The sequence below is a fragment of the Rhinopithecus bieti genome, unplaced genomic scaffold, assembly GCF_001698545.2.
Source record: "Rhinopithecus bieti isolate Rb0 unplaced genomic scaffold, ASM169854v2 scaffold_30785, whole genome shotgun sequence".
In the NCBI taxonomy this organism is placed as follows: Eukaryota; Metazoa; Chordata; class Mammalia; order Primates; family Cercopithecidae; genus Rhinopithecus; species Rhinopithecus bieti.
In genome coordinates this window covers 35,576-54,817 of record NW_016813379.1, presented here as the reverse complement: position 1 = coordinate 54,817, position 19,242 = coordinate 35,576, and positions in this window count along the sequence as shown.

The window sequence follows — 19,242 nt, the reverse complement described above, 5'->3', positions numbered from 1 at the left end:
CAGAGAATCAATGTGATCTGACTTAAATTTTAAAAGTGTTACTTTTGCTGCTGTGTTGAGAATAGACTGTAGATAGTGGGCAAGGCTGGAAGCAGGGAGAAGAAGAAGGAGACAGGCAAAAATTAACTGTAGCTTCTATAAGGGTGACAGTGGTGGAGTTGGTGTGAAGCAGTTAGATTATAAATATAGTTTGAAGGTAAAGCCAACAGGATAGTTCATCAATAGCATTTATTTAGCAGCCACTGCATGTAGCAAATATGTTTATGACAAAAATACAAAGGGGTAAAAGATAACCTCTCCTTTTCTGTCTCAACTTAGAACATCAGGTATGACTTAGATAAATGGATGAAGAAAAGAGGATGTTACAAAAGAGAACCATGTGAACAAAGGAAGAGAGACAAGAAGAAATGTGTCACACTGGGAAACAATACTAGATCAATTATGATTGGAGTAGAGACTTGCTATAGGGGAGTAATGGATAAAAAAAGGTCGTGCAAAGGGAGGGAGTCAGGCTCTGATAGAAATGGTAGGCATGACGGGAAAGGAGCTTGAGTCTGAAGAAGACTTGAAGGCTTCTGAGCAGAAAATGATATGAGAAAACAGTGCTTTAGAAAGCTAAATCTGGCAGCAGGGTGCCAGATGGAGAGACGTGGTCAACTGATTGCCTTCTATGCCCTTGACTCAAAGAACTTTATTTCCTTGTATCTGAAAGTAATTGTTTTATAATAAAAGAATACTTTTAGAAAGAAATATCTAGAAAAGATAGGTACATTAACCTAGCCTACCACACCAGTCAATTTCATTCAGATGATCAAGAGAGTCTAGTGACACAGCTGGATCAACTTCACACCAGACTGCTGCCGTGCATACAGGAGGTAATGGCTAACTATGTGCCAGTACTATTCTCAATGTCTTACATCCATCAACTCAGTTAATCCACACGCTGCCATGGATGTGTCTATTATTATCCTCCTATTATTATCTGCATTTTATAGACAGGACATTGATGCATAGGAAAGTTAAGCAACTAACTCAGAATCACAAACCTAATAAGTGACAGAGCTAAGATTTGGCAGTCTAGTTATAAAGTTCACGTTCTTGGCTACTATGCTGTACTACCTCGCCAACTACAGAAAATGTTTTAAAAAAATCACTTTTAGATGACAACATTATCAGTGCCCAGTCCTGGATGAGCTTATGATGTGGTCATTATAATAGGTATATTTGAAGCTGCTTCACTCTCCATTTTTCATTCAATCAAGCTAAAAAAGAAAAGAAAAGAAAACAACAACAAAAAAACAAAGCCTCTAAAGAGAAAGAGGAAAGGCAGAAAATTCTCCATAGCTGCAATGAAGAATAACTAATTTGGTGATTTGTCTTCTTCACACTCACTTCATGCAGCTTTTATTCCTTTATAAAAACAGCACTTTTATTTTTGTTCAAAGAATGCTAGTTAATTAAATGAAGAATCTGGATGGAATTTATATAGCCATTATTGTGCACTGATGGTAATACAGTGTGAAATGTAGTTGGGTGGTAAAAGATGCAGAGGTTTTGATGCTGAATAAATTCATGCTATTTCTTTTGTAAATATATAACTGTCAGGTTGGTGAATGTGACCCCTTAGCAAAGTTCTAGCCCAGTTACCACTGAATGGCTGTTTAAAAGATTAGTGCATTGAAATGATGACTTTTAGAGGAAGCAGTAAAGAAAAGATAACAGCAGTGTGCTGTATTTAGCAATACAAGATCACATAAATCCATTTTCTCTTTTCCTCCCAGGCTGTCTTCTAATAAATAACTGTACAGCCTCCTATGGCAGTAACGATCGAGCCAGAATTTTCCTAGTACCTCACCATGAGACTGAAATCCCATCAGGGAAAATGCTGTAGTCTATTTACTGATTTACTATGTACTACATAGAGTTTAATTCTGTTTTAGAAAGCTAGATGATAAAAGAAAACGAAGATATAGTAGTAAGTCAGAAAATCCACATAAGCATTATGCTTTTAATACTAAGCAGTGTAATCNTACAGCCTCCTATGGCAGTAACGATCGAGCCAGAATTTTCCTAGTACCTCACCATGAGACTGAAATCCCATCAGGGAAAATGCTGTAGTCTATTTACTGATTTACTATGTACTACATAGAGTTTAATTCTGTTTTAGAAAGCTAGATGATAAAAGAAAAACGAAGATATAGTAGTAAGTCAGAAAATCCACATAAGCATTATGCTTTTTAATACTAAGCAGTGTAATCTTAGAACTAGAATTACACTAGAATTCTAGAAGGGAATTCTAGAATTATGAAGTAAAATCTCTAGTCTTTTTTTTTTTTTGGCAACACTGAGGAAATGTTTTCAACTTACACTGTCCCTTGATAAAATGAGGTTTTTCTGCCTCACGATTACATAATGAATCTTTAAAGAAAATCAGACCAAAGTCTTTTTTGAAAATGTAATCTGAACTAATGAAAATCTTTGTAGGCTACCAATACTTTGGACTTTTGTTGGGACAAAGCACAGTAACAGCTCACACACAGGACAATAAATATGCTATGTGTTTTTCCGCATACAGCACTTTTCCCTGACAAGGTAACATGATCTAGAATGAAAAAACATGGGCTTTGGATGGGACATAACTAGGTTAGAATCTCAGCTCAGAATCTTACTTTTAAAATTTTCTGGCTGTGTAATTCTCTAAGACTCAGTGCTCATTTTCTAATCGGAAATCACACCTATTTTATTAGATCAAAACTACTCTCACAAAAGAATTGAAGAAACTATTGTAGCTCTTGGCACAGTTTTTTCCTTTTCCTCTTTCTCACCTTGAAAAAAATATACATAATCACCTGTGTGATCACAGAGCTAGACAAAATAATTTATTAAGGATTTTCCTGAGGCACTCAATTAGTAACAACAGCTCTTGAACTTTGAAGAGTTGTTTGGAAACACAATTTGCATATGTATTTTTTAATGTTAGCAACAATCATGCAAAGCCCTTTCCTCTAGTTATGAGTTGTAATGAATGGCTCCCTACAGTAGAAGGAAAAGCATTAATTGCAGTGGCCCATCTGTAATTAGGCTAACACATTCACATCGCCAACTTTAAAAGTTCTGCAATTTTAAGTTCATCAGTAAATCTTTCAAAATGTCAATAGGTGACAGGAGAAAATGTGACTGCAAAGAGAAATTGTTTTGTGCAATGTAACCTATGCTACCAAGCCCTAAAGAATACTTCTCTTATCAGCTTCCTACATCCACTCTTTGGAAAGCCCTTCTTGGTCTTGGTACTATTATAGCTTGTGAAAAGATTAAGGGTTACTGCAGGAAAAGGGCTATTGAATTAAAATGTTTAAAAGTAAGTTATATCTAGTTTCCTTAACTTATGAGTCTGATTTGTTAAAATATATATAATATACCTATCAATGGATAATCCCAAAATGCTTTGCAGATACTGACAAATGAAGGTATAAATCACCCCTCAGGCATGAATGTGTATGGGGAGAATATGAATTCGTAGAACTTTTAATAAACCTCTGACATATGCTTTCTTTTCTCTTTCCTCACTCCCCTTCATGATTCATCTAGCCAACTCCTCCTCCTCTTTACCTAACCAGTAATTAACCACTGTGAAGTCTTCATTTATAATGCAATTTGCAGTCGTTGCTTAATTTCCATTCTAAACACTGTATTACCGATTTATGTCTTTATCACCTCACGCTTGGGTACTACGAAAATCACATATGTGATCACCCTGCCTATTGTGTTATTTACTGCATACTTCTGAAAGTATTCTGCATACTTCTGAAAGGCTGATTTCCTCAAAATATTGCTGAAGTACCACCTTAGGTAACAAACCTAAGAACATGGTACATGATAAAATATGTCCTCATTCTTCATTCTTCAGAGTTCTCTACTACCTATTCCAAAACAACCCACTTACTAGCTTTAGTCCATTTAACTCTCAGATGATTCCCATATCCAAGTACATTAACTTACCACATTTACCAGATGAATTTTTTCCACTTCCAAGACACTTTGGGTCACATTAATCCTCTAGGTATATACACTTTTCACCTTTTCCATCATCTAGGTGTTACTTGTCCTTCAAAATCTATCTTAGATTTCACCTTATCTGTTTTTTCCAGTTTACTTTTGCATAAATGATCTTTCATTTACTTTTACCGTATTAGCTATGCTGATCTCAAATTCCTGACCTCAGGTGATTCACTTTAAAAAATCTTTTACTTTTGTATAAATGATCTTTTGTATAAATGATCTTTCTCTCCTTTTTTATCTTTTATATTTTCATCTGTAATTAATCATATATTTAGTACTCTTACTGCTATCTTGAACTGTCATTAAAATGCTTTATTACCCAACTTTCTAAAATCAAAGGGTCTTGACTGCCCATATTAGAACACAATCTGTCTGAGAGTAAAACCCTATCTAATATGAGCAGGTGCTCTACTTAACATAAAATGAGATATAACTGAGTTGACAAACCATGAAAATGACTATTTCATTTTCATATAAAAAAACTGCCTTAAGGAACTTTATTAGGCAAGAAGCTTTCATAGGAAATTTCTTCAAAAAAGGGTTCAGATTTATGGGAATATTAGAATTACATTTCATTTAATAATTAAAATAACAATCATAAACCATGCTTTGAGAAACACCATATAATAACAGGCAAATTATTTCATTATACTCTTTTTTTTGAGACAGTCTCACTGTGTCGCCCAGGCTGGAGTGCAGTGGTATGATCTCAATTCACTGCAAAATTCACCTCCCAGGTTCAAGGTGACCTCAAGACATTTGCCTGCCTTGGCCTCCGAAAGTGATGGGATTACAGGTGTGAGCCACCATGCCTGGCTGCATTATATTCTTTTATATAAATTTTAAAATATCTTTTACAGTATTTATCAAGCAAATAAGACTAAGTGGAATGAAGAAAATACCAATGCTAAAATGACAATTATACTTGTGAATTTTATTTCTTGTTTTCATTAAATATATATGATTTTAAAATTATGAACATTAGTTTGTATTCCTTAAAATTACAATTTTCAGCTAGGCGAAGTGGTTTACATCTGTAATCCCAGCACTTTGAAAGACCAAGGCAGGTGAATCACCTGAGGTCAGGAATTTGAGATCAGCATAGCTAATACGGTGAAACCTCATGTCTACTGAAAATACAAAATTAGATGGGTATGGTGGCAGGATCCTGTTATCTCAGCTACTTGGGAGGCTGATGCAGGAGAATTTCTTGAATTTGAGAGGTGGAGGTTGCAGTGAGTTGAGATCACACCACTGCACTCTAGGCTGGGTGACAGAGAGAGACTCTGTCTCAAAACAAACAAACAAACAAACAAAACACACACACACACACACACACACAATTTTCCATCATGAGAAATACAGTGCATGTTCTCTAAGACTAAATAATCTTGAAGGTCTTTTCAACCTTACCTAATCCTTGATTCTACAATTTAGGTAGCAACACTCATTTTAAAGTGTGTAATAATGATGGATATCTAGAACTTCAAGAAACAAAGATTTTCTTTATTTTGTATGATAAAGTAAAATCCATCCTCATTTTGCAAAGAAAGATTGGTTAAGCTTTTGGAAGAAAAGCAGGTCAATCAGATTATAATTAGCTATAATTAACTCTCCCAAGAGCTTTCAACTTTTTTTTACCTGCAGTTGCCTTACTCTCCAAAAGGTGCNGGACATAACTAGGTTAGAATCTCAGCTCAGAATCTTACTTTTTAAAAATTTTCTGGCTGTGTAATTCTCTAAGACTCAGTGCTCATTTTTCTAATCGGAAATCACACCTATTTTATTAGATCAAAACTACTCTCACAAAAGAATTGAAGAAACTATTGTAGCTCTTGGCACAGTTTTTTCCTTTTCCTCTTTCTCACCTTGAAAAAAATATACATAATCACCTGTGTGATCACAGAGCTAGACAAAATAATTTATTAAGGATTTTCCTGAGGCACTCAATTAGTAACAACAGCTCTTGAACTTTGAAGAGTTGTTTGGAAACACAATTTGCATATGTATTTTTTAATGTTAGCAACAATCATGCAAAGCCCTTTCCTCTAGTTATGAGTTGTAATGAATGGCTCCCTACAGTAGAAGGAAAAAGCATTAATTGCAGTGGCCCATCTGTAATTAGGCTAACACATTCACATCGCCAACTTTAAAAGTTCTGCAATTTTTAAGTTCATCAGTAAATCTTTCAAAATGTCAATAGGTGACAGGAGAAAAATGTGACTGCAAAGAGAAATTGTTTTTGTGCAATGTAACCTATGCTACCAAGCCCTAAAGAATACTTCTCTTATCAGCTTCCTACATCCACTCTTTGGAAAGCCCTTCTTGGTCTTGGTACTATTATAGCTTGTGAAAAAGATTAAGGGTTACTGCAGGAAAAGGGCTATTGAATTAAAATGTTTAAAAGTAAGTTATATCTAGTTTCCTTAACTTATGAGTCTGATTTGTTAAAATATATATAATATACCTATCAATGGATAATCCCAAAATGCTTTGCAGATACTGACAAATGAAGGTATAAATCACCCCTCAGGCATGAATGTGTATGGGGGAGAATATGAATTCGTAGAACTTTTTAATAAACCTCTGACATATGCTTTCTTTTCTCTTTCCTCACTCCCCCTTCATGATTCATCTAGCCAACTCCTCCTCCTCTTTACCTAACCAGTAATTAACCACTGTGAAGTCTTCATTTATAATGCAATTTGCAGTCGTTGCTTAATTTCCATTCTAAACACTGTATTACCGATTTATGTCTTTATCACCTCACGCTTGGGTACTACGAAAATCACATATGTGATCACCCTGCCTATTGTGTTATTTACTGCATACTTCTGAAAGTATTCTGCATACTTCTGAAAGGCTGATTTCCTCAAAATATTGCTGAAGTACCACCTTAGGTAACAAACCTAAGAACATGGTACATGATAAAATATGTCCTCATTCTTCATTCTTCAGAGTTCTCTACTACCTATTCCAAAACAACCCACTTACTAGCTTTAGTCCATTTAACTCTCAGATGATTCCCATATCCAAGTACATTAACTTACCACATTTACCAGATGAATTTTTTCCACTTCCAAGACACTTTGGGTCACATTAATCCTCTAGGTATATACACTTTTCACCTTTTTCCATCATCTAGGTGTTACTTGTCCTTCAAAATCTATCTTAGATTTCACCTTATCTGTTTTTTCCAGTTTACTTTTGCATAAATGATCTTTCATTTACTTTTACCGTATTAGCTATGCTGATCTCAAATTCCTGACCTCAGGTGATTCACTTTAAAAAATCTTTTTACTTTTGTATAAATGATCTTTTGTATAAATGATCTTTCTCTCCTTTTTTATCTTTTATATTTTTCATCTGTAATTAATCATATATTTAGTACTCTTACTGCTATCTTGAACTGTCATTAAAATGCTTTATTACCCAACTTTCTAAAATCAAAGGGTCTTGACTGCCCATATTAGAACACAATCTGTCTGAGAGTAAAAACCCTATCTAATATGAGCAGGTGCTCTACTTAACATAAAATGAGATATAACTGAGTTGACAAACCATGAAAATGACTATTTCATTTTTCATATAAAAAAACTGCCTTAAGGAACTTTATTAGGCAAGAAGCTTTCATAGGAAATTTCTTCAAAAAAGGGTTCAGATTTATGGGAATATTAGAATTACATTTCATTTAATAATTAAAATAACAATCATAAACCATGCTTTGAGAAACACCATATAATAACAGGCAAATTATTTCATTATACTCTTTTTTTTGAGACAGTCTCACTGTGTCGCCCAGGCTGGAGTGCAGTGGTATGATCTCAATTCACTGCAAAATTCACCTCCCAGGTTCAAGGTGACCTCAAGACATTTGCCTGCCTTGGCCTCCGAAAGTGATGGGATTACAGGTGTGAGCCACCATGCCTGGCTGCATTATATTCTTTTTATATAAATTTTAAAATATCTTTTTACAGTATTTATCAAGCAAATAAGACTAAGTGGAATGAAGAAAATACCAATGCTAAAAATGACAATTATACTTGTGAATTTTATTTCTTGTTTTCATTAAATATATATGATTTTAAAATTATGAACATTAGTTTGTATTCCTTAAAAATTACAATTTTCAGCTAGGCGAAGTGGTTTACATCTGTAATCCCAGCACTTTGAAAGACCAAGGCAGGTGAATCACCTGAGGTCAGGAATTTGAGATCAGCATAGCTAATACGGTGAAACCTCATGTCTACTGAAAATACAAAAATTAGATGGGTATGGTGGCAGGATCCTGTTATCTCAGCTACTTGGGAGGCTGATGCAGGAGAATTTCTTGAATTTGAGAGGTGGAGGTTGCAGTGAGTTGAGATCACACCACTGCACTCTAGGCTGGGTGACAGAGAGAGACTCTGTCTCAAAACAAACAAACAAACAAACAAAACACACACACACACACACACACACAATTTTCCATCATGAGAAATACAGTGCATGTTCTCTAAGACTAAATAATCTTGAAGGTCTTTTTCAACCTTACCTAATCCTTGATTCTACAATTTAGGTAGCAACACTCATTTTTAAAGTGTGTAATAATGATGGATATCTAGAACTTCAAGAAACAAAGATTTTCTTTATTTTGTATGATAAAGTAAAATCCATCCTCATTTTGCAAAGAAAGATTGGTTAAGCTTTTGGAAGAAAAGCAGGTCAATCAGATTATAATTAGCTATAATTAACTCTCCCAAGAGCTTTCAACTTTTTTTTACCTGCAGTTGCCTTACTCTCCAAAAGGTGCAAAATTGATTTCTGCCTCTGACCATCAAAGAAAATCAAAGAAACAATTTTCAATCTCCTTTATAAACAGAAGTCCCTAATCAAGGACAGATATAAAAATACACCTAATTGATAAATTTTATCATATGAAAATTGTTCACTATATAAACATCAGTTACAACCCTCTTTGAAAAATATATTTAACCCTGAACATGTATTTTCTGATTTAATGAAGACTGACATAGAAAAAAAAAAACTTTCCTAATTCTCCAATTCTGGTTACACAAAAGGGAAAATTTATAGTATTGGAAACTTCCTTTCATAATTGAAGATTAAACTCTTTTCATTGAAAAATGGTACAGTTCAAAAGCAACTTTTGGGGTATTAAACATTACAATTCATCTGAAATTTGGGATTTAAGGGAGATCTGGTCTTTAAAACAAAAAATATTCCTTCCAAATTAACCTTTAGAGATTTAATTAAATTGGAATCAAAATTCCATCAAATTTTGTTTTGGAGGAATTTGACCAAGAATTCTAAATTCAAAGCTAGACATAACAAGAGCTAAATAAAAAGATTCTTAAGTTGATGTCGATGAATAAATCAGTGAAAACTGGTAAGCAAATTTTGAAACTACAAGAAATAAAGAAAGAAACAAGAGGAAACATGGCCCAAGAATTTAAGGCTTTCATAAAGCAGCAATAGTTGGTACTGGCCAAAGAGGAGTTAGATAAAACAGTCATTCACCTAATAAATATGTATTGAAAAAGCAACTAGAAGACCAGATAGCCCCACACAGACCCTATGTTATGTAAGAATTTAATCTATGACAATGGTGATAACACAAAACAAAAGTGGTTGTGACAACTATTTGGAAAAACAGTGTAAAGTGTAGACCCTCATCTCATACCATATATCTAACAAAATAATTTCTTAGATGAATTAAAGAAAGATATTACAGGGATGTGCGTAAATATATATCTGAAATATGGCTAGGAATGAACTTAGTTATAAAAAAAGAAAAATCATAAAGGCAAAGGTTTGACAACACAAAAACACTTATGTTTAAAAACTTCAAAAAAAATTAGACTGTAATCCCAGCACTTTGGGAGGCTGAGGCGGGTAGATCACAAGGTCAGGAGTTCGAGACCAGCCTGACCAACATAGTGAAACCCCGTCTCTACTAAAAGTACAAAAATTAGCCAGGCATGGTGGTGTGTGCCTGTAATCCCAGTTACTCAGGAGGCTGAGGCAGGAGAATTGCTTGAACCCAGGAGCTGGAGGTTGCAGTGAGCCAAGATCATGCCACTGCACTCCAGTCTGGGTGACACAGCAAGACTCCATCTCAAACAAACAAACAAACATTAGAAAGGCAATTTGTAGACAGAGGGAAATATGTGCCCCAGAATTGGCAGAAATAGGGTTAATAACTACAACTTAAAGAGATCTTATAATTACAGTAGTGAAAGGGGAAAACAGTGATTAAGAATATGAGAGGAGGAAAGAGGAAAAGCAGTGGTGGGAAGGGGACACAGACAAGATACAGGGCACGTGGCTGGGGCAGCAGAATACCACTAGCAACCACATTAGAAAATCAGCTGCCTTCAATACTGAAGAACTGCAATGAAGTTCACAATTTAATTTCAAATCCATGGTTACAATCTTTGATATCTAATATGGATGACAGTTAATCAAAGTAATATTTTCAAACAGAGTGATTTATTTATGTGGGATTAGGCATGACTAGAGAAGTCTTGTTTTAACTCTAAAATAGCTTGTGAATAAATCATTTAACACAATGTCATGAGTCCCATACTGAAGTAAGGGACAGAAAGTGTTTCTCACATAGTAAACTGCCAAGATAAGAGTTTTACAGTATCAACTGCCTTATCACTACTTCCTCCTTGGGTAAAATTTACTCGTTTGTCAGCCAAATTAATTTATATTGCTCTAACATTAAGAAATGCAAAATGTTTAGCTTCTAAGTAGTTGTTTAAAATATACTCTCAAAGATGTTCTTAGCAACTGAATAATGGAATTTTAGTGATGCGTATTTGTTTGCTTTTAGTAAAGCAAAGAAAATTATGGGGAGTAATGCCTACTTTTCTATATAGATATGCCTCTAACAACTCACCAGCCACAGGACACCTATTATGAAATGCTTTCTAGAAAGTGATGATTTGGCTCTATTCTTATTTTTTGTTACTAGATTGAGAGCTCCTTGTAGAACTGTATGTTTAGCATTCACAATGACTCCCTATAAAACATGCATTTAGAAATGTTTCTTAAATTCTCTTACCAGGTCTCCCTTATAAGTTACTATAGGGCTGTGTGAAACAATTGATGATGAAGTATGACATGTGATCCCTAAATAGCCAGAAAATAAGTGACTCACAGTATGGAACCTAGAAGTTTAACAGCATCAGTTCTAACTAGGCCAACCTACTATAGGCAATAATCAAATGAACTGAAGGTTCCTATGAAGAACTGCAGATTCTTCCAACAGTGAAAATTCTGTGATTCTAAATTGAGTTCCATATTATAAATAGGATAATAATATTTATCTTAGAATCATTAAGATGGTAAGATCTTTTCTACAATTAAAAGACCAACAACTATTTGGAAAAGATAATTTTGAAATAGACACTTTTGTTTGCCAATGCTTGCTTAGAAGGCTACATTCGCCTCTAATGAATCACTAGGTACAGTTGGTATCTGTGCAAACAGGAATGCCAGCTGGGCTGTCCAAAAGCTATGTGCTGGTGTTCCTTCTCCAAGCTCACTGTTCACCTTAGGCAATTTCTTGGGCAGAATCTAATGGTGGGGAATATAGGAGTCACTTTCTGAATCACAAAAAAGGAATTAGTATAAAAAAAAACCAATTAAGTTTGTTTAATGAGTTTCTTCAACCAGATTGCTGTCTATCACTATAAGAGCTTTATAACTTCTTTTCTCAAAGAGATTTTAAAATCTTTTAAAAGCCTTTTCAACTTCCAGGTACACCAATCAAAGCTCATCATCATTGGTCATTAGAGAAATGCAAATCAAAACCACAATGAGATACCATCCCACGCCAGTTAGAATGGCGATCATTAAAAAATCAGGAAACAACAGATGCTGGAGAGGATTTGGAGAAATAGGAATGCTTTTACACTGTTGGTGAGAGTGTAAATTAGTTCAACCATTGTGGAAGAGAGTTGGAGATGTCTCAAGGATCTAGAACCAGAAATACCACTTGACCCAGCAATCTCATTACTGGTTATATACCTAAAGGATTATAAATCATTCTACTATGAAGACAAATGCACACATGCACACATATGCTTACTGCAGCACTATTCACAATAGCAAAGACTTGGAACCAACCCAAATGCCCATCAATGATAGACTGGATAAAGAAAATGTGGCAAATATACACCAGGGAATACTATGCAGCCATAAAAGGAAGAGTGCATGTCCTTTGAAGGGACATGAAGCTGGAAACCATCATTCTCAGCAAACTAACACAGGAACAGAAAACCAAACACTGCATGTTCTCACTCGTAAATGGGAATTGAACAATGAGAACACATAAACACAGAGAGGGCAACATCACACACTGGGGCCTGTCTGGGGATCGAGGGCGAGGGGAGGGATAGCATTAGGAGAAATACCTAACGTAGATGAAGGGTTGATGGGTGCAGCAAACCACCATGGCATGGGTATACCTATGTAACTAACCTGTACCTTCTGCACATGCATCCTAGAACTTAAAGTATATATATATATATATATTTTAAAAAAGCCTTTTAAGATAATTGTAGAGATAGAGTCATGATTTGTTGCTCAGGCTGATCTTGACCTCCTGGTCTCAAGCAATCCTCCTGCTTTGGCCTCCTAAAGTGTTGGGATTACAGGCATGTACAGGAGAATGTAATCTTTATCCAATCTCCCCAGCAGTTACATCTTGCATGACTGTAATAGACTATCACACCTAGGAAATTGACATGGATACAATCCACCAACTTTATTTAGATTTAACCAGTTTTAAATGCACTCATCAATAAGAAGGAACAACCTACAGATACACACAAGAATATGGATGAATCCCAAGGGAATTATTGCTAAGTAAAAGAATCAATCCCCAAAATGACATATTGTATGATTTCATTTATACAATATTCTTGAAATGACAACATTATGGAGATATAGAATAGATTAGTGTTTGCCAGGTGTTGGAGAAGCAGGTAGGATGTGGCTGTGGCTATAAAAGAATAGCATAAAGGATCTGTGTAAAGAGGGTTTTGATAGAAAATAAAAGTTGACATTCTGAGGCCACAGTGACTATCTGAAATGGAAACAGGAACATTTTACTGCAGCATGCTTTTAGAACAGAAAAGACTGACAAATATATGTATTTTCTTCTTTTCCCTCTGAAGATGAGATAGCATCTTAAAACACCTACTAGTGCTATATGAAAACTAGTAAAATTTAGATCACTAAAGAAAAAAAAGAGTGAGAAATCATATCAATTCTAAAATTAGAGGCTTTACTGCTTTTAAATAAATACACAAACAATCTTCAAAAGTGTGAAAATGTGAAAAGTACTTTAGGAGTCACTTATTATTGTTGTTCCTTTTAAAGATGTATTTAATTTGTTCTTAGTTTCCTTTGTTGCTTCATCTGAAAACTAAGATAGCCCACATGTCAGCTGCACTAGCTGTTACTTGATTCATGTTTAACCTCAATTGTCCACAGAGAATCCTACGTTGATTTGACCTTACATTTCTGCCTCAGGACTTCATGCTCTCCTCAAGAACTGAACCCAACCTTTACACAGGTGAGGCCAACTACAACTGGGCTTATCTGAACCTAGAGAATTTGCCAAATGCTTAATATCCCATGTTTCTTTAGGGCAAAGACTGGTTCAGACAAGCTAAATATTTTGGCTTTGGACTGTTCACCAATTCATTGCTGCCTTAGGTCATAATACTATGCTGAAAGAAACTTTAAAACAATGTAAGTGTGAGAGTAGGCTTTAGAAAGCTGTTGATCAAAGGAAGTTGCTAAAAGAGTGGCCCATGCCTGTTAAAATTGTTAGAACTTGAAGAAAAAATAACAACAATTTCATGGGAAATTGTGCTCATGATTTTAAACTTAAGTTCGGTTATTCTTTAAGACATAAAAACTCAAAAAAAAAAAATAGTTGAGTTTTAGAGAACAGTACAGCTAATTCTTTTCANCAGGCATGGTGGTGTGTGCCTGTAATCCCAGTTACTCAGGAGGCTGAGGCAGGAGAATTGCTTGAACCCAGGAGCTGGAGGTTGCAGTGAGCCAAGATCATGCCACTGCACTCCAGTCTGGGTGACACAGCAAGACTCCATCTCAAACAAACAAACAAACATTAGAAAGGCAATTTGTAGACAGAGGGAAATATGTGCCCCAGAATTGGCAGAAATAGGGTTAATAACTACAACTTAAAGAGATCTTATAATTACAGTAGTGAAAGGGGAAAAACAGTGATTAAGAATATGAGAGGAGGAAAGAGGAAAAAGCAGTGGTGGGAAGGGGACACAGACAAGATACAGGGCACGTGGCTGGGGCAGCAGAATACCACTAGCAACCACATTAGAAAATCAGCTGCCTTCAATACTGAAGAACTGCAATGAAGTTCACAATTTAATTTCAAATCCATGGTTACAATCTTTGATATCTAATATGGATGACAGTTAATCAAAGTAATATTTTCAAACAGAGTGATTTATTTATGTGGGATTAGGCATGACTAGAGAAGTCTTGTTTTTAACTCTAAAATAGCTTGTGAATAAATCATTTAACACAATGTCATGAGTCCCATACTGAAGTAAGGGACAGAAAGTGTTTCTCACATAGTAAACTGCCAAGATAAGAGTTTTACAGTATCAACTGCCTTATCACTACTTCCTCCTTGGGTAAAATTTACTCGTTTGTCAGCCAAATTAATTTATATTGCTCTAACATTAAGAAATGCAAAATGTTTAGCTTCTAAGTAGTTGTTTAAAATATACTCTCAAAGATGTTCTTAGCAACTGAATAATGGAATTTTAGTGATGCGTATTTGTTTGCTTTTAGTAAAGCAAAGAAAATTATGGGGAGTAATGCCTACTTTTCTATATAGATATGCCTCTAACAACTCACCAGCCACAGGACACCTATTATGAAATGCTTTCTAGAAAGTGATGATTTGGCTCTATTCTTATTTTTTGTTACTAGATTGAGAGCTCCTTGTAGAACTGTATGTTTAGCATTCACAATGACTCCCTATAAAACATGCATTTAGAAATGTTTCTTAAATTCTCTTACCAGGTCTCCCTTATAAGTTACTATAGGGCTGTGTGAAACAATTGATGATGAAGTATGACATGTGATCCCTAAATAGCCAGAAAATAAGTGACTCACAGTATGGAACCTAGAAGTTTAACAGCATCAGTTCTAACTAGGCCAACCTACTATAGGCAATAATCAAATGAACTGAAGGTTCCTATGAAGAACTGCAGATTCTTCCAACAGTGAAAATTCTGTGATTCTAAATTGAGTTCCATATTATAAATAGGATAATAATATTTATCTTAGAATCATTAAGATGGTAAGATCTTTTCTACAATTAAAAAGACCAACAACTATTTGGAAAAGATAATTTTGAAATAGACACTTTTGTTTGCCAATGCTTGCTTAGAAGGCTACATTCGCCTCTAATGAATCACTAGGTACAGTTGGTATCTGTGCAAACAGGAATGCCAGCTGGGCTGTCCAAAAGCTATGTGCTGGTGTTCCTTCTCCAAGCTCACTGTTCACCTTAGGCAATTTCTTGGGCAGAATCTAATGGTGGGGAATATAGGAGTCACTTTCTGAATCACAAAAAAGGAATTAGTATAAAAAAAAACCAATTAAGTTTGTTTAATGAGTTTCTTCAACCAGATTGCTGTCTATCACTATAAGAGCTTTATAACTTCTTTTCTCAAAGAGATTTTTAAAAATCTTTTTAAAAAGCCTTTTTCAACTTCCAGGTACACCAATCAAAGCTCATCATCATTGGTCATTAGAGAAATGCAAATCAAAACCACAATGAGATACCATCCCACGCCAGTTAGAATGGCGATCATTAAAAAATCAGGAAACAACAGATGCTGGAGAGGATTTGGAGAAATAGGAATGCTTTTACACTGTTGGTGAGAGTGTAAATTAGTTCAACCATTGTGGAAGAGAGTTGGAGATGTCTCAAGGATCTAGAACCAGAAATACCACTTGACCCAGCAATCTCATTACTGGTTATATACCTAAAGGATTATAAATCATTCTACTATGAAGACAAATGCACACATGCACACATATGCTTACTGCAGCACTATTCACAATAGCAAAGACTTGGAACCAACCCAAATGCCCATCAATGATAGACTGGATAAAGAAAATGTGGCAAATATACACCAGGGAATACTATGCAGCCATAAAAAGGAAGAGTGCATGTCCTTTGAAGGGACATGAAGCTGGAAACCATCATTCTCAGCAAACTAACACAGGAACAGAAAACCAAACACTGCATGTTCTCACTCGTAAATGGGAATTGAACAATGAGAACACATAAACACAGAGAGGGCAACATCACACACTGGGGCCTGTCTGGGGATCGAGGGCGAGGGGAGGGATAGCATTAGGAGAAATACCTAACGTAGATGAAGGGTTGATGGGTGCAGCAAACCACCATGGCATGGGTATACCTATGTAACTAACCTGTACCTTCTGCACATGCATCCTAGAACTTAAAGTATATATATATATATATATTTTAAAAAAGCCTTTTAAGATAATTGTAGAGATAGAGTCATGATTTGTTGCTCAGGCTGATCTTGACCTCCTGGTCTCAAGCAATCCTCCTGCTTTGGCCTCCTAAAGTGTTGGGATTACAGGCATGTACAGGAGAATGTAATCTTTATCCAATCTCCCCCAGCAGTTACATCTTGCATGACTGTAATAGACTATCACACCTAGGAAATTGACATGGATACAATCCACCAACTTTATTTAGATTTAACCAGTTTTAAATGCACTCATCAATAAGAAGGAACAACCTACAGATACACACAAGAATATGGATGAATCCCAAGGGAATTATTGCTAAGTAAAAAGAATCAATCCCCAAAAATGACATATTGTATGATTTCATTTATACAATATTCTTGAAATGACAACATTATGGAGATATAGAATAGATTAGTGTTTGCCAGGTGTTGGAGAAGCAGGTAGGATGTGGCTGTGGCTATAAAAGAATAGCATAAAGGATCTGTGTAAAGAGGGTTTTTGATAGAAAATAAAAGTTGACATTCTGAGGCCACAGTGACTATCTGAAATGGAAACAGGAACATTTTACTGCAGCATGCTTTTAGAACAGAAAAGACTGACAAATATATGTATTTTTCTTCTTTTTCCCTCTGAAGATGAGATAGCATCTTAAAACACCTACTAGTGCTATATGAAAAACTAGTAAAAATTTAGATCACTAAAGAAAAAAAAGAGTGAGAAATCATATCAATTCTAAAAATTAGAGGCTTTACTGCTTTTTAAATAAATACACAAACAATCTTCAAAAGTGTGAAAATGTGAAAAGTACTTTAGGAGTCACTTATTATTGTTGTTCCTTTTAAAGATGTATTTAATTTGTTCTTAGTTTCCTTTGTTGCTTCATCTGAAAACTAAGATAGCCCACATGTCAGCTGCACTAGCTGTTACTTGATTCATGTTTAACCTCAATTGTCCACAGAGAATCCTACGTTGATTTGACCTTACATTTCTGCCTCAGGACTTCATGCTCTCCTCAAGAACTGAACCCAACCTTTACACAGGTGAGGCCAACTACAACTGGGCTTATCTGAACCTAGAGAATTTGCCAAATGCTTAATATCCCATGTTTCTTTAGGGCAAAGACTGGTTCAGACAAGCTAAATATTTTGGCTTTGGACTGTTCACCAATTCATTGCTGCCTTAGGTCATAATACTATGCTGAAAGAAACTTTAAAAACAATGTAAGTGTGAGAGTAGGCTTTAGAAAGCTGTTGATCAAAGGAAGTTGCTAAAAGAGTGGCCCATGCCTGTTAAAAATTGTTAGAACTTGAAGAAAAAATAACAACAATTTCATGGGAAATTGTGCTCATGATTTTAAACTTAAGTTCGGTTATTCTTTAAGACATAAAAACTCAAAAAAAAAAAATAGTTGAGTTTTAGAGAACAGTACAGCTAATTCTTTTCAAAACAGTGAGTAGGTATTCTGGTAGCTATCCCTGATTGAATAAAACAATGAAGGTGATCCTTCCAGTGAAACATGAGCCCTTCACATCCTGTTTTAATAATTAGGTTATCTATGTTTAAGGAATTCACATGGGATGATCATTAGTACTGTACTAGCTTGGTGTAAAGATCTTCAAAAGGATATCAAAGGAAAGAAACTGCCAAATTTCACACAATTTAAGTTTCTACGTTTTAAAATTTTAAGAGAAGAGTTATACACACTCCGTAATTTTAAAGACCCACTTATTGTGAAAAAAGAAATCAATCTTTGGAAAAATGGAAAGGTATTTTCACTAAAGCATAGGAACTCTTTCATTAACAATAGGTCTGTATCATCAAAATCCTTTTAACAAAGTAATATCAATCTATATACATAAGAAAAGCTGAATAGTACCCATGGCCAATATATTTTAAAACTGGATACTTTTAGGGTTGATTTTGGGTAGTCTACTTTTTTTTATGGTGTTTGTTCATGAAATGAATGGTGTTTCAGTATGTATGCATGTGGGTTTGTATACACAGATGTATACATGTATTTTTAATTATTTTTGTTTAAACTGCAAACTATACACTAAGTACTACTCTGAATTCACACATTTACCCTCAATCTCATTTGTCTTATTTTGTTGATTGCATCATTACAGCCTCTCAGTCACTAAATTACAAAGCCTTGACTGTTGTCTCTCTTTATTACTGCACATTCTATCACTGTTATATCTGGTTGACTTTATCTTCATGGTGTCTTTTGCATAGACCTTTTTGGTATAGTACTATTTATGATTACCCAGTTAAATCCTCCATTGCCTATTGCCTGGACAAGGGCTTCTCAAATTTTAAGGTGCAAACAAATCACCTGAAGACTTATTAAGTGCAGAGTCTGATTCTATAGATCTGGAATGAGACCTGAGACTTTGCATTTCTAAGTTCCTGATTGCTCTCCTGTTGCTGACCACTCTGAGTAGAAAGGATGTAGAGTTCTACATCAGCATTTCTAATCACAGTAGCCACTAGTTGCGTGTGGCTACTGAGCACCTGAAATATAGCTAGTTGACTAAGGAACCAAATTTAAAATTTTTAATTTAATTTTAATTAGTTTGTATTTAAGTTTAAAAA